General features: G+C 37.8%; 1 protein-coding gene across 1 annotated transcript in view; it reads left to right on the top strand.

Annotated features, from left to right (window-relative positions):
• Positions 1 to 5,717: 5,717 nt before the first annotated feature.
• LOC115227783 (leucine-rich repeat and immunoglobulin-like domain containing-NOGO receptor-interacting protein 4) overlaps positions 5,718 to 13,173 on the top strand; it is a 31,090-nt gene continuing 23,634 nt past the window's right edge. Inside the window, exon 1 of the mRNA XM_029798516.2 lies at positions 5,718 to 5,782. The gene's annotated coding sequence lies outside the window, so the exon portion shown is untranslated. The remainder of the gene's footprint in view (positions 5,783 to 13,173) is intronic.

Below are 13,173 nucleotides of genomic sequence, written 5' to 3'. Positions count from 1 at the left end.
AGCTTTGATGGGCCTCTTAACGGCAGAATAGATATCGCTTAGCATTTCGCCTGACATACTTGAAATTCTGCCAACTTTCACCGCCTTGTCTAATGTTTCACTCACTTCTTCACAGTAGAATTATGTGATTTAACGCAATCGTTAATGCGATATTCCCTCCAGTTTCATATTAAATAAACACTTAGGCAGGGTTATGTATCTAATTGCATCACACACACAGACAAATACACATACACTGAAAATCGTACACATCAACCCTCCTCATCTTCTTTCCCCACTCTCTCTTGCTTCAATCACTACTTCTCCCCCTCTCTCATTTTAACTCTTCCACTTCTACCGCCAATCATCATAAACTGCTGACTGAAACTTTTCAAATCGAAATTATATAATTAGAAATACAGACGCCATATATATATATATATATATATATACATATAGGCTAGTACAATGGTCCAATAGTATAGAAGTCGTAAACTGGTTTAAAGCTATTAAGAATAAGAAAAAAGGCCCTCGCTTAACAGCTAATTCAAATGGACCGGCACAAGATCGTTTTAGGAAGGATATTATCCAGTTAATGAAACACTTCGGACTTAGTATAACTATAGATACTAACCTGACGGTTGTCAATTTCTTAGACGTTTCCTTAGATCTTAATAAGAATATTTATAAGCCTTATAGGAAGCCCAATGATAGACTAAGTTACATTAATGTAGGTCCATGCCATCCCTCTATAGTATTCAAAAATTTAGTTAAAAATATTAGTAAGAGGATTTCTAGCCTCTCATCTGATGAGGACATCTTTAATAGCGTTGCTCCAGTTTATAATAAGGCTTTAAAAGATAGTGGTTTTAGCGATAAATAAAATATACACCTATCACTAGCCCAACAGTAAGGAAAAGGAATAATAGAAATAGGAAGGTAATCTGGTTTACGCCCCCTTACTCACCCGAGGTGGCCTTCAATATAGGTAAATATTTCCTAGCACTGATAGATAGACATTTTCCAGTTAACCATAATTATAGGAAACTCTTCAATAGACACAATTTAAAAATTAGTTTTAGTTCAACTATCAATTTTAAAAACATAATCAAACATAACATACAAAAAACACAAGAAGAAAACAGCTGTTCATGCAGGAATAAAGAATTGTGCCCGCTAAATGGAGCTTGCATGTCCAAGACCATCATATATGAAGCTACCGTAAACTCTATAACCACTAAAGACACCGTTTCGACGAAGAAATACGTGGGCCTTACAGAGGGTAATTTCAAGACCAGGTTCAATAACCACACTTTGAGCTTTAGGCACTGGAACAAAAGAAAAGCGACACAATTGTCTAATCATATTTGGTCTTTAAGAGATAAAGGTGTCGATTATAACATACAATGGAAGATTTTGGCCAGATGTAAGCCCTATACTAACGCAGCGGAAGGTGCGGTCTATGCGACATGGAGAGATGGCTTATCTGGAAAAGCAGCTTAGACCCTACTACATGTCTAAATACAAGGACAGAGCTTTTCGGATCATGCCCACATGTGACTAAATTTCTGTTACGTTTTTGGTCCCCTAAAGAAAACAGATAGAACATGCTTTCTATGTTATGCCCCAAGAAGAATTTATATATTTTTATATATTTTTTATATATTTTTTATGTATTTTTATATAATTTTTATGACGAAAAATGCGAGCGATGTATAAGTACGCAGGCAAGCAGAGTTATAACAGAGCAATTTCCCTTTATTTAACGGTATTTTTTCATAACGTTTTCAAATAGCCAGATAACCGAAGAGATGGTGTTGTGGATTTCCACTTCGGCATCTGAAACTCAGAGTTTTATCTTGACTACCGAGTAATGTAACATATTGTATATATATATATATATATATGTCTTAGGATGAGGAATGTTCGTATCAGCTAACACGGACTACGTCATCATAATACTGTCCACGAAGCGGTGATACGAGCAAAGCTTATCCAAGAGAAGTCGGTGGGCCTGCAAATCGGCAGATGGAGAGGCAGACCCATACCAACCGACAGTTTTTAGGGTCCTAAATGGAAAGACAGGTTAAACTGCTTGGGGTCTGGTTTGCTCTTGACCTTGAGGTGGACAACAACGGGTGGGAGGTGACGAACAGGATAGTCGATCTCACACAGAAATTGGCAGAGAGGAAGCTGTTCGTTAAGGGTCGAATCGAGATGCCTAATGCGTACCTCGCTTCCGTCATGACTGCCTGAATGTAGTCCCATGCCCGATAAAGTTAGAGCGTTTGTTATTCTGCTTTCTAAAGAAGGGACGTGTTCCGCTCATCAGACGTTCTATCTGCTGTCAACAACCTCTCAGTGGAGTACTGGACATGCCGTCGTTAATGATTTGCAGACATGCGCTGAGACGGAGACATCTCCTGCGTTTCTTTAACGGTGAGCATGGGGGATTGACTGTTTGTCAAACGGGACTTTCCGCAGCTCGTCTCACTGAAGAAGCTACAGTACTGAGTCAAGCGTTGGCCAAGAAAGGGCGCTTGGCACCTGGAGTGTCGGCAAGCTCTCACAGCTTTCTGCCAGTCGGCAACGCGGGCGTTGAAAGTTCCACCATGGATTTCTATAGGGGATTAGTAGAGGGGAAAGAACAACGACGAAATCGGGGTAAATTCTGGGCGTTGGTGGAGGGAATCAACTAACTGGTCTTTAACTTCCAGAAATCCCTGGCCTGGCAGTGCTACCGGGGAGCTCTGCCGATTCAAGACAAGCTCTACAGATACGAAAGTGTTGTCGGACGGATATGTAGGGGGTGTGCGCAGGCCGATGAAATAGTCCTGCATGCAGTCGTTCGTCCAGTTTACGAGCCGAGTTCATTGTAAAGATCGCCCCGCCACCTTCTTTAGGCCGGGAAGGAAAAGCAGTTTCTTCTGCCCGGTGGCTAAACAAGTAGTGTGGTGGACGAGACTGAAAACATTAAAGATTAAACCTCCTTCACAATGAAATTATGTCATTTAATATTATCATTTAATATTATCATTAATATTCACTTCAGTTTTATATTAAAGAAACTTATAGGCATGGTTATTTATATCACATTGCATCACACACAAACACACACAGACACACACACACACGCACACAGACACACACACAGATACTGGAAGACAATTAGTTTTTTTTTCCAATTTCCTTTTTTATCTTTCACTTTTTGCAGAAGGCATCAAGAATACTGGAGACTTTCTCAGATACAAATACGTTAAACAGTTTAGAGGCCCCTGCATGTTTTCCTCTCCCTCTTCCCCTCACTCCTATGAAAATAGGACATCAAACTATTGAAGGTTTGGGTACAGATGAGCTCTCTCTCTCTCTTTTTTACTCTTTTACTTGTTTCAGTGATTTGAATGTGGCCGTGCTGGAGCACCGCCTTTTGTCGAGTAAATCGACCCAAGGACTTATTCATGTAAGCCTAGTACTTCTTCTATCGTCTCTTTTGACGAACCGCTAACTTACAGGGACATTAACACACCAGCATCGGTTGTCAAGCGATGTTGGGGGGGGGAACAAACACTGACACACAAACACACACATAGAAATATATGTATATGCATATATACAACGGGCTTCTTTCAGTTTCCGTCTACTAAATCCACTCACAAGGCTTTAGTCGGCCCGAGGCTATAGTAGAAGACGCTCGCCCAAAGTGCCACGCAGTGGGATTGAACCCGGAACAATGTGGTTGGTAAGCAAGCTACTTACCACACAGCCACTCCCGCGCCTATAGAAGTTTGGAATATAATTGTGTCCATTATTATAATCTTTATATATCTCAGTGCATAACACACACACAGGCACAAACACACACACACACACACACACACACGCACACACAGACCAGGATATATACAATTGAAGACCCTTCACACCACAAAATCCTCGCCTGTCATCCTTCTTTCGTATAAAATATTGCTACTTTGATAACGAAAATTCCTTTCCCATAACTTTAAAGCTGCTAAAACCTTTATTTCCTCTTCAGAATTGTTATAATTTCTCTATCATATACTTTATTTCACAAACGTAATTTTCAGAAACGAACTATTGTTAAATGAATTTGTATCGTTTGCTTCCATGTCAATCATTATATATACCATTTAAATTATTATCGTTATTGATAACTTGATTTTCTGAAGTGACACGATCGTTAAATGAATCTATCGTCTGCTCAGAGGAAATATTTGGCTGCTATTTCTAGCACATCCAGCTTAAGCTTCAGAGATTCTTCAGGAAGAGAATGGTGGATGACAATGTGAACACTGGAGGGTCTAACAATGAAATTAGAAATGTACTTCATTTTAATGTTGGCTTTTGACATCGTATTTGGGAAGAGATCGATGATCAATACTTATCGAGCAAAAGTGAGATGATTCTAACAGATGAAAAATCTATCATCTGATCGTATAACAATATTTTAATCATTTCCGGTTAATGTCGCTTTTAAACGATTTTATGTTCCATAGCTACTAAATTTCTTTGACGTATGTATATATATATATATATAATATATATATATATATATATATATCCCTCTCTATAACACGCACGATCAAACACACAGACACAAATTTCACACCTTACTACTAAGTGTATTTCACGTTTGTCTACCTCACACACACAATAACACATACACACACAGACACAAATGCAGTTATATACACACTCATACACATACACAATCACTCGCAATCATTAACACAAGCACACACCCGCACATCATCATACATACAGCATACATATTGTCCCCTACCTATTTTTTACTACTCCCTCCTTCTACCATTTTTTAAGTCATTGCTTATAACGGATTATTTAAAAAAAACACTCATTGTCACTGTGGTCACCATGTAGGCAATCATCAAAAGTTTTGTTCGTCTTGTGGCTGAAAGAGGCTCTTAATCTTCCTGATGAGAAGATGACATAATGCACACATTTATTCCTTCGGAATTAAAATTATGCCGTCTTCGAAACATGTGTCGAGAGTAAAAACCTCGTTCGCTCCATTCTTTCATTTATTCATAAATACACAATTGCACACATTTGCACACACACGAACCCGGAGTTTCTACCCTTGACAGGTCACTTCAACTGTGATTTCCGACGTGAATTGCTACCCAGGTATCGGTTAAACGAATTTTCCATGCTAGGATAATTCATTCACCTACATATATATATAATATATATATATATATATATATAATATTATATATATATATATTAGATATTATATATATATAGATATATATATATATATATATATATAATATATTATATATATATCATATACAAATACATGAATATTACGTTTATATAATTCTGATAACTGCGTGTGCGTGTTGATATATATATATATACATATACACAACACAACACACAACCACACCACAAAACCCTCTTTTTCTTCTTCTTTCTCCCTCCTCCTCTCTCTCTTTCTTCTCACTTTTCTTTCCCCTCTCTCATCTACACTCTTCCACTATCAACGCCCAACTTTGTCTGCTGACGCAAACTTTTAATATCGGATTCATATAATGAGAAATAAAGACGCCAATCTATATTTACACACACACACACACACACACATATATATATATATATTATATATATATATATGCATAATTGTGTGCTACTTCAATGAAAAAATTATGGTAAATAAACAAATGACGCAATATATATATATGCGCACATATATATATATATATAGATATATATAAACATTCACTACCTCTTACGAACAGAGACTAACAGCACTTTATTGGTAAGTTACGATTTTCATTATATTATATCGGCCTTCTATTGGCCATTGTCCAGTCTCCTCAACGGCATTAAGGATGGGATAAAAAGGTTCTCCACCCTTAAGACCTCATAAATTTGTGTCCCCAAATTACCTAAAATGTTTTATTATGCTTTTATTTTTACTTAACCCAGTTAAGTCCTGTCTGCAAATTTGTGTTATTTATATGAATAAATGAAAGAATGGAGTCGAACGAGGTTTTTACTCTCGACACATGTTTCGAAGACGGCATAATTTTCAGTTAACCCATTAGCATTGGCACTGGCCACGTCGGGCCCAAATATTCTTCCTGTTTTCTGTTGAAACTGAACAGATCAGCCCTTTCACAACCACCATGCAAAGTTATTCTAAAAGTAAGCAATCACATAATCAAAATCTCAAAGCTAGAAGATAACGTATGTTTAATTTTAAACGATGTGAATAAATAAGTAATTCATCTGAATGTTGAAGGAGTATCCCCTTCTAGCTGGTACAATAATGAAACAGCAATTCCATCTCAAATTACGTGGGGTATTTTTTAAGGACACTTTTCAGGTACGAGGGAGTGGTTAAGAATGTTAGTAGTACAAAAAATCGGGTCGGTATTTTTCTTAGTATTTGACTTTTGTTAATTATTGTTTCAAGCCGAGAAGGGTCAAATGAGAGTAGAGACGGTTGAAAAGCAAAAATTTGAAGAATTTGTGATGTGTGTTGGAGAGATTTAGGAGGCTGAGAGGAGGATGAAAAATCGATTGATCATAATACTTGGAATAAATTTGGGATGCGTGTTATATATTTATATTTCTGTAGGTATATATATATATATGCTGACTACTTAATGTTTTTAATACTGTGTATTAATGTAGGAGTTTATATGTATATATATTGTGCGTATATGTGTGTGTGTTTGCATGTATGTATGTAAGAGCTTGTATGTATATATTATGTATTGTAATGCAATTTTGGATATTTCATATGTATTGCATATGCTCATATATATATATATATATATATATATATATATATATATATATATATATATAATATATCTGTATATATATATATGTATATATATATATATATATATAATATATATATATATATATATACATACATATATGTATACATAGACACACACACACATATTTGCTATTTGGAATGTGTCCACTTGTCGATTGTCAGGTTGACACTTGTTTTACTTTACAGCTTTATTTATTTGGAATTAGGGAAGTGCATGAATGTCGGGCAGTATTTATGCTTACGATAAAAAATAACGTCAGAGAATTTAACAGTGAGGAGTTGTGGAGGCGAAGAATAGTTAATAACCCTTTTATACATAACATACATTTACCTATATTTGTGTTGTAGAGGGGAGCTTCACATAATTTGGACCACGATAGAGCGTATTGGACATTGTTTTGAATTGAGGTTGTATATGTGTGTCGCTAAAGATTGAAATAGTTTAGATTTGGGATTAGTGAAAGAATTCATATGAGCACGACAACGCCATTCCAAATCCTCAGTGCCCCAAATATACATCCTTGCCTGGTGGGTGCATGCGGTCATCACGTGAAACTTATACAATACACTTTTGAGGAGACAGGTGTCTGCATACCGTATATTTCAGATGCGCGACAGTTGCAAGTGGTTGGGGTTTACTATTAGTAATGTTGATGTTGGTTGGTTTGTTGTTAGTGGGGAGAATCTAAATTGGGATTTATATTAGTATCGGATTGAGAGGTTGTAATGGAACTAATATTTGTCGTCTCGTAGACAGGGTTGTAGAATGTTGGCTTAAGATTAGTATTATACAATTGAGGTGGCTTATTAATGTTTGTATTATTGTATTGTGAAGTTTAGCTTGGGTTTTTGGGGAAAATTTTGGTTTTTATCCACACATAAAGCCTACCGGTGTTTTATAAAGACTTATGGAACCACGTGACCGCTGCTAGCTTTGTTGTTGTTGATGTGTATGTATTTTCAAAATGTTTTATTCTTCAACTTTGAGATGTATTGTTGATTTTTTTATTTTATCTTACTATAATCAGCAACAAACACCTTCCGTCAATATTAATTCTTTATTGGATAAAAAAAAAACTTTATCAAAACATGAAGTTTAAACAAAACAAATGTGCTTTGTTTTCTTCCAGGCACAAATGTCCTGTAGCAATAGTCTTTCATCGACCGACCTTTCCGCCAAAAAAATCGATCTCCATACACAAATTATTTTCCTCCTGGAACTATAAAAAAAGTTACACACATTAGGCGCACCTTTCTCTAAGCGGCACACTAAATTTCCCAGGTAAAAAATAGCGGATTATACACCGGAAAATACGGTATTTCTTTTTTTGTCATATTCATATCGACTTCCACTCCATAAACGTTACAGAAACACTTGACTGCGCATGCCTAAATGTCTACATTAAAGCATTTTCTAAGCTAAATTCTCTGCCTGATCTACAGGCTCATTAGGCCCCCAGTATATCTCGGTTTCGAACGTATTTCAACACACAAGGATACAACACACAGGATACCAGTCTGTCGCAATGTTAACCCCTGGTTAATGCTGGTGCTTTTCAGATGAGAGCACTGGAAGTGTCTTTCTCGTGGACACAACTTACCGAAACAATAATCCATACGCCTATATGTGTGTGTGCGCGCGCTTATGTACATATCCGTGCGTATGTGGGTGTATTTTTGTATGCATGTACACACACACACACAATCTTTTATTCTTTTAATCTTTTGCTTATTTAAGGTGAATTTCAAAGTCGTTAATGCCAATCACATAATCCCCTTCCGACATATGCCAAAAGTAAAGCTACGAAAGTGGCTAAGTTTGGAAGAAAACGAAACACCACATGTGACTGGATGGGAAGTAATTGAGAATCCATAACTTATGTGAATGGATCGAATAAATATAAACATTGTTTAGCTGAAAGAGTGCATATCCTGTTCAGATCTAAGATGCTTAATCCTCTATTGGACTCTAGGTCGGGAATTTTCAGTCGTTGTCAAGTATAAATATATTTTGAAGAACTGAAAAATTCCGTCTATTCTTGATTAGATTTTTGATATTTTATTAGCCTTATAATTCAATGTCTAACAAGGAGAACTCTTAAATGCTGTTTTTACTTTTCCCTTTTCCCATTTTCGTTTTTGTGCTTTCGCTTTCCGATTTCCGGAACACTGGGCATGCTGTGGAAGACATGCACTGGGGCTGCGGCATCTCCAAATATTCTGCGTAAATGGTGAACAGGTGTGGTCATCGTTTGTCAAACAGGCTTTTCCACATCTCATCTCCTTGAGTAAGCTGCAGTCGTGGGTCAAGAAGAGACCGAGGAAGGGTTACTGGCATCTGGAATGTTGCTAGGCACACACTGTCCTCTACCAGGTGGGCAATGCGATCAGTAGAAAATCCACTCTATGGAGGGTTAGTGGAGGGAAAGTGCGATGAAGCACTTGGAGAGACGCTAGGCGTTGACAAAATTGAACTAACCAGTCTGTTGAGGAGGACTTTCAAGACGGGGACGATGGATAACTTCTAGAAGTCCCTTGTTATGCAGTGCTGTCGGGGGGCACTGACGGTTCGAGATAAACTCTACAAGCACGGAAGTTCTGTCTGACCGACCTACCCGACATGTGCGCAGAGCTATGAAATCATTCTGCACGCACTCGTCCAGTGTCCTTGCATTACTGACATGTGGAGTTATGTTGAACAGCTGTTATCACGTGTACGGTGGTTCTATCTATCGGCCGAGTCCGTAGTGAAGATCGATCATCCACTTTCAATCAGTCCGGAAGGTCAGGCAATTTACTTATGTCTAATAGCAAGTAGCGAAAGAGGCTGTGTTGTGGACCAGGTTAAAAGGACTAAAGGCAGAGACTTTTCTCTACGGCCAATCACTCGTCAACTTTTTCAAATTTTCTTTGGAAAGGAAGATGAGGGTGCAGAGTGAAGTGCTGCCAACCAGTACATTTGCCAAAAGGTGGATGAATAGCGAAAATGGTACGTGTGAGTGGACTTACTCTAATAACACGCCTTTGAACTAGTGAATTTGAAAGAAAGGAGAGTGTTCTTCCCAGATGCTCTCGAAGCGTCGAGTTGTTCAGGATTGGGGTGGGGGTACCTGAGCCAACTCCAGGGGATTACCTGCACCTATTACGAACTTTCATTGTTATATTCTTTTGTCGGATATCATTGTTATTCTTTTTACTGTGTACTCATTGTCTCAGCGTTAAATCTCCACTGTCCATGTCTACTGTATCCTGTTTCTTTACTACCCACAAGGGGCTAAACACAGAAAAGACAAAGAAGGACAGACAAACGGATTAAGCCGATTATATCGATCACAGTGCGTAATTGGTACTTCTTTAATCGACCCCGAAAGGATGAAAGGCAAAGTCGACCTTGGGGGAAATTGAACTCCGAAGATAACGGCAGAAGAAATACCGCTTAGCATTTCGCCCGACGTACTAAAGATTCTGCCAGATCTCACCGCTATGCCGGCCCTATTTGCAAATAATAATAATAATAATAATAATAATAATAATAATAATAATAATAAGGGTTGTTGAAGGATGTTGAAGAGATGTAAGAAGAGTAGCCCATCTTCTTGGTATAGGGGATGGGCTCCAGCAAATATTCTGCTCAATACCACAGATTTGCTTGTCAGTTGCTCGACGTTAACCAGTTGAGCATGTCCCTTAGTGGCTGATGATATGTGCATCTCTGATCACAAGCAGAAGTAGTGGGGGAGTATCATAGCCATGTGTTGAGAGGGATTCTTTGGGGTTTGAATAATTCACCTCTGGAAACATGGGTGTTTCGTTCAAAATCCGTAAACAACTCTTACTCAGGGACCTTTTGAGCAGGATGGGTTACTCGACCAGAAGAAAATTCTAACTGGTCCCCACCTAAAAGGTCATGTGCTTTTTATCTTGATATGAGATCATCATGTTTCGCATTTATGGTTGTGATGCATGTGCCTGGTGTACCCTTATCAGACGGGTAGTCATGATGGGTATACTGGGCTTCGTATATTTTACCCTAGTGTCACTTTGATGGCATGCACTGCTCAATAATAATAATAATAATAATAATAATAATATAATAATAATATAATAATTATTATTATTATTATTATTATTATTAATATTATTACTATTATTATTATTTTTATTATTATTATTATAATTATTATTGTTATTGGAAATTTCTTCCGGCTAAACATTTCACTCACTTCTTCACAGTAAAATATCATTTAATGCAATCGTTAATGTGATATTCCCTCCAGTTTCATATTAAAGAAAAGCTTAGGCAGGGTTATGTATATATTACATCACACACAGAGAAACACACACACACACACACACGAACAATCGTACACATCAACTCTCCTCCTCTTCTTTCCCCTCTCACTCTTCTATCACTCCCTCTACCCCTCTCTCATTTTAACTCTTCCACTTCCACCGCCAATCATCATAAACTGCTGACTGAAATTTTCAAATCGAAATTATATAATTAGAAACACAGATAACATATATATATAAATATATATATATATATATGTCTTAGGATGTGGAATGTTCGTATCAGCTAACACGGACTATGTCATCATAATACTGTCCACGAAGCGTTGATAGGAGCAAAGCTTATCCAAGAGAAGTCGGTGGGCCTGCAAATCGGCAGATGGAGAGGCAGACCCATACCAACCGACAGTTTGTAGGGCGCTAAAGTGAAAGACAGGTTAAACTGTTTGGGGTCTGGTCTGCTGTAGACCCCGAGGTGGGACAACAACGGGTGAGAGGTGACGAACAGGATAGTCGATCTCACCCAGAAATTGGCAGAGAGGAAGCTGTTCGTGAAGGGTCGAGTCGAGGTGGCGAATGCGTACATCGCTTCCGTCAACTATGACTGCCTGAATATAATAACCACATTGTATCAAACACAAGGATACAAGTGTTCGTCTGGTACGTTGATTTTTGTTAATTTTTATGTCTTGACAAAGGCTGCGCTGATGAGTGAAAAGTGGATTTTGTGCAGTAATTACGGAATCATATGATGTTCAGCTACGTCTGTTTCTGGAGGCTCGCTTTGAGGGTTGCATTCCCTCGCGTTTTGTACAATGTGGGCATTATAGTAGTTTATACTTCAAGAGACCCTCCTAGCGTGAGGCATTTATGTATAAGTAATGCCCTTAATATATATAAATATATTCATAGGGAATAATTAATAAGTTATCCTTTCTGAGGTTTTTCACGATAACTACTTGATAAATCCTCGTAAAATTCTATCCTATATTTCAATTATATATATTTATTAGTACCCCCAACTTACTTTGTTATATATACACACACACACACACACACTTAGTTATAATATATATATATATTTATTATTTTACATATATGTATATATCTATGTATATGTGAGCGCGTGTATGTATATGTGTATGTGTTTCAGTTTATCCACTATGACCGCTTGGGAAGAGGTTCCGGTTTTTTACGTCCCAGTAATTTGGCCGATCGGTATCTTGTTAAATTCCTTACAACCACTTGAAACTTTTCACATTTTTACCACGTCATTTTCAAAGCATTTACGTCTGATTCAAAATTGCCTGCTGCTGACGATAATTGCCTTCATGTTTTTCTTTTTTCTGGTAAGTAATAATAAAAAAATCAAAAGTATAAAGTTGCGTAACTCTAGGCAAATCAGCGGAAGGGATCGCGAGAATACGCAGCAGGCTTAACAACAAATACTGGGGTCGATTTGTGCGACTAAACACTTTAAGGCAGTGCCCCAGCATAGGCGCAGCCCAATGGATGACAAACGTAAGGAATTGTTTACAGCTATGTTTAAATTCTACGCCATAAATTAGAATTGTCGGATCTCATCGACACAGCGAACGGGAATTGAAGCTCTATGGTTTGTGTTCCTGAAATTTTTAAGGATGCAACAATAAAATGATCTATCTATCGATCAATCAATCGATCTTCTATCTATATCTCTATCTATCTATCTATCTATCTATCTATCTATCTATCTATCTATCTATCTATCTATCTATCTACCTATATATCTACATATCTATCTATCTATCTGGAACGAGATAACGAGCAGGGTGGTCACTCTCGCCCAGCAATGGGCCGAGAGGAAAGTGTCCCTAAAAGGTCGGGTGGAGGTGGCAAAAGCCTACATCGCGTCCACCATCTACTACTGCCTGACCGTCGTACCTTGTCCCGACCCTACCATCACCAAACTAGAACGCATCCTCTTCCGCTTCTTGTGGAAAGGATGCGTCCCGATGGTCAGGCGATCCATTTGCTGCCAACACCCGACGTTGATTTCCTTACACTCCCTTCCCCACAGCTTC

Source organism: Octopus sinensis, unplaced genomic scaffold (genome assembly GCF_006345805.1).
Source record: "Octopus sinensis unplaced genomic scaffold, ASM634580v1 Contig07138, whole genome shotgun sequence".
NCBI lineage: Eukaryota > Metazoa > Mollusca > Cephalopoda > Octopoda > Octopodidae > Octopus > Octopus sinensis.
This window is presented reverse-complemented; position numbering and strand designations above follow the sequence as displayed.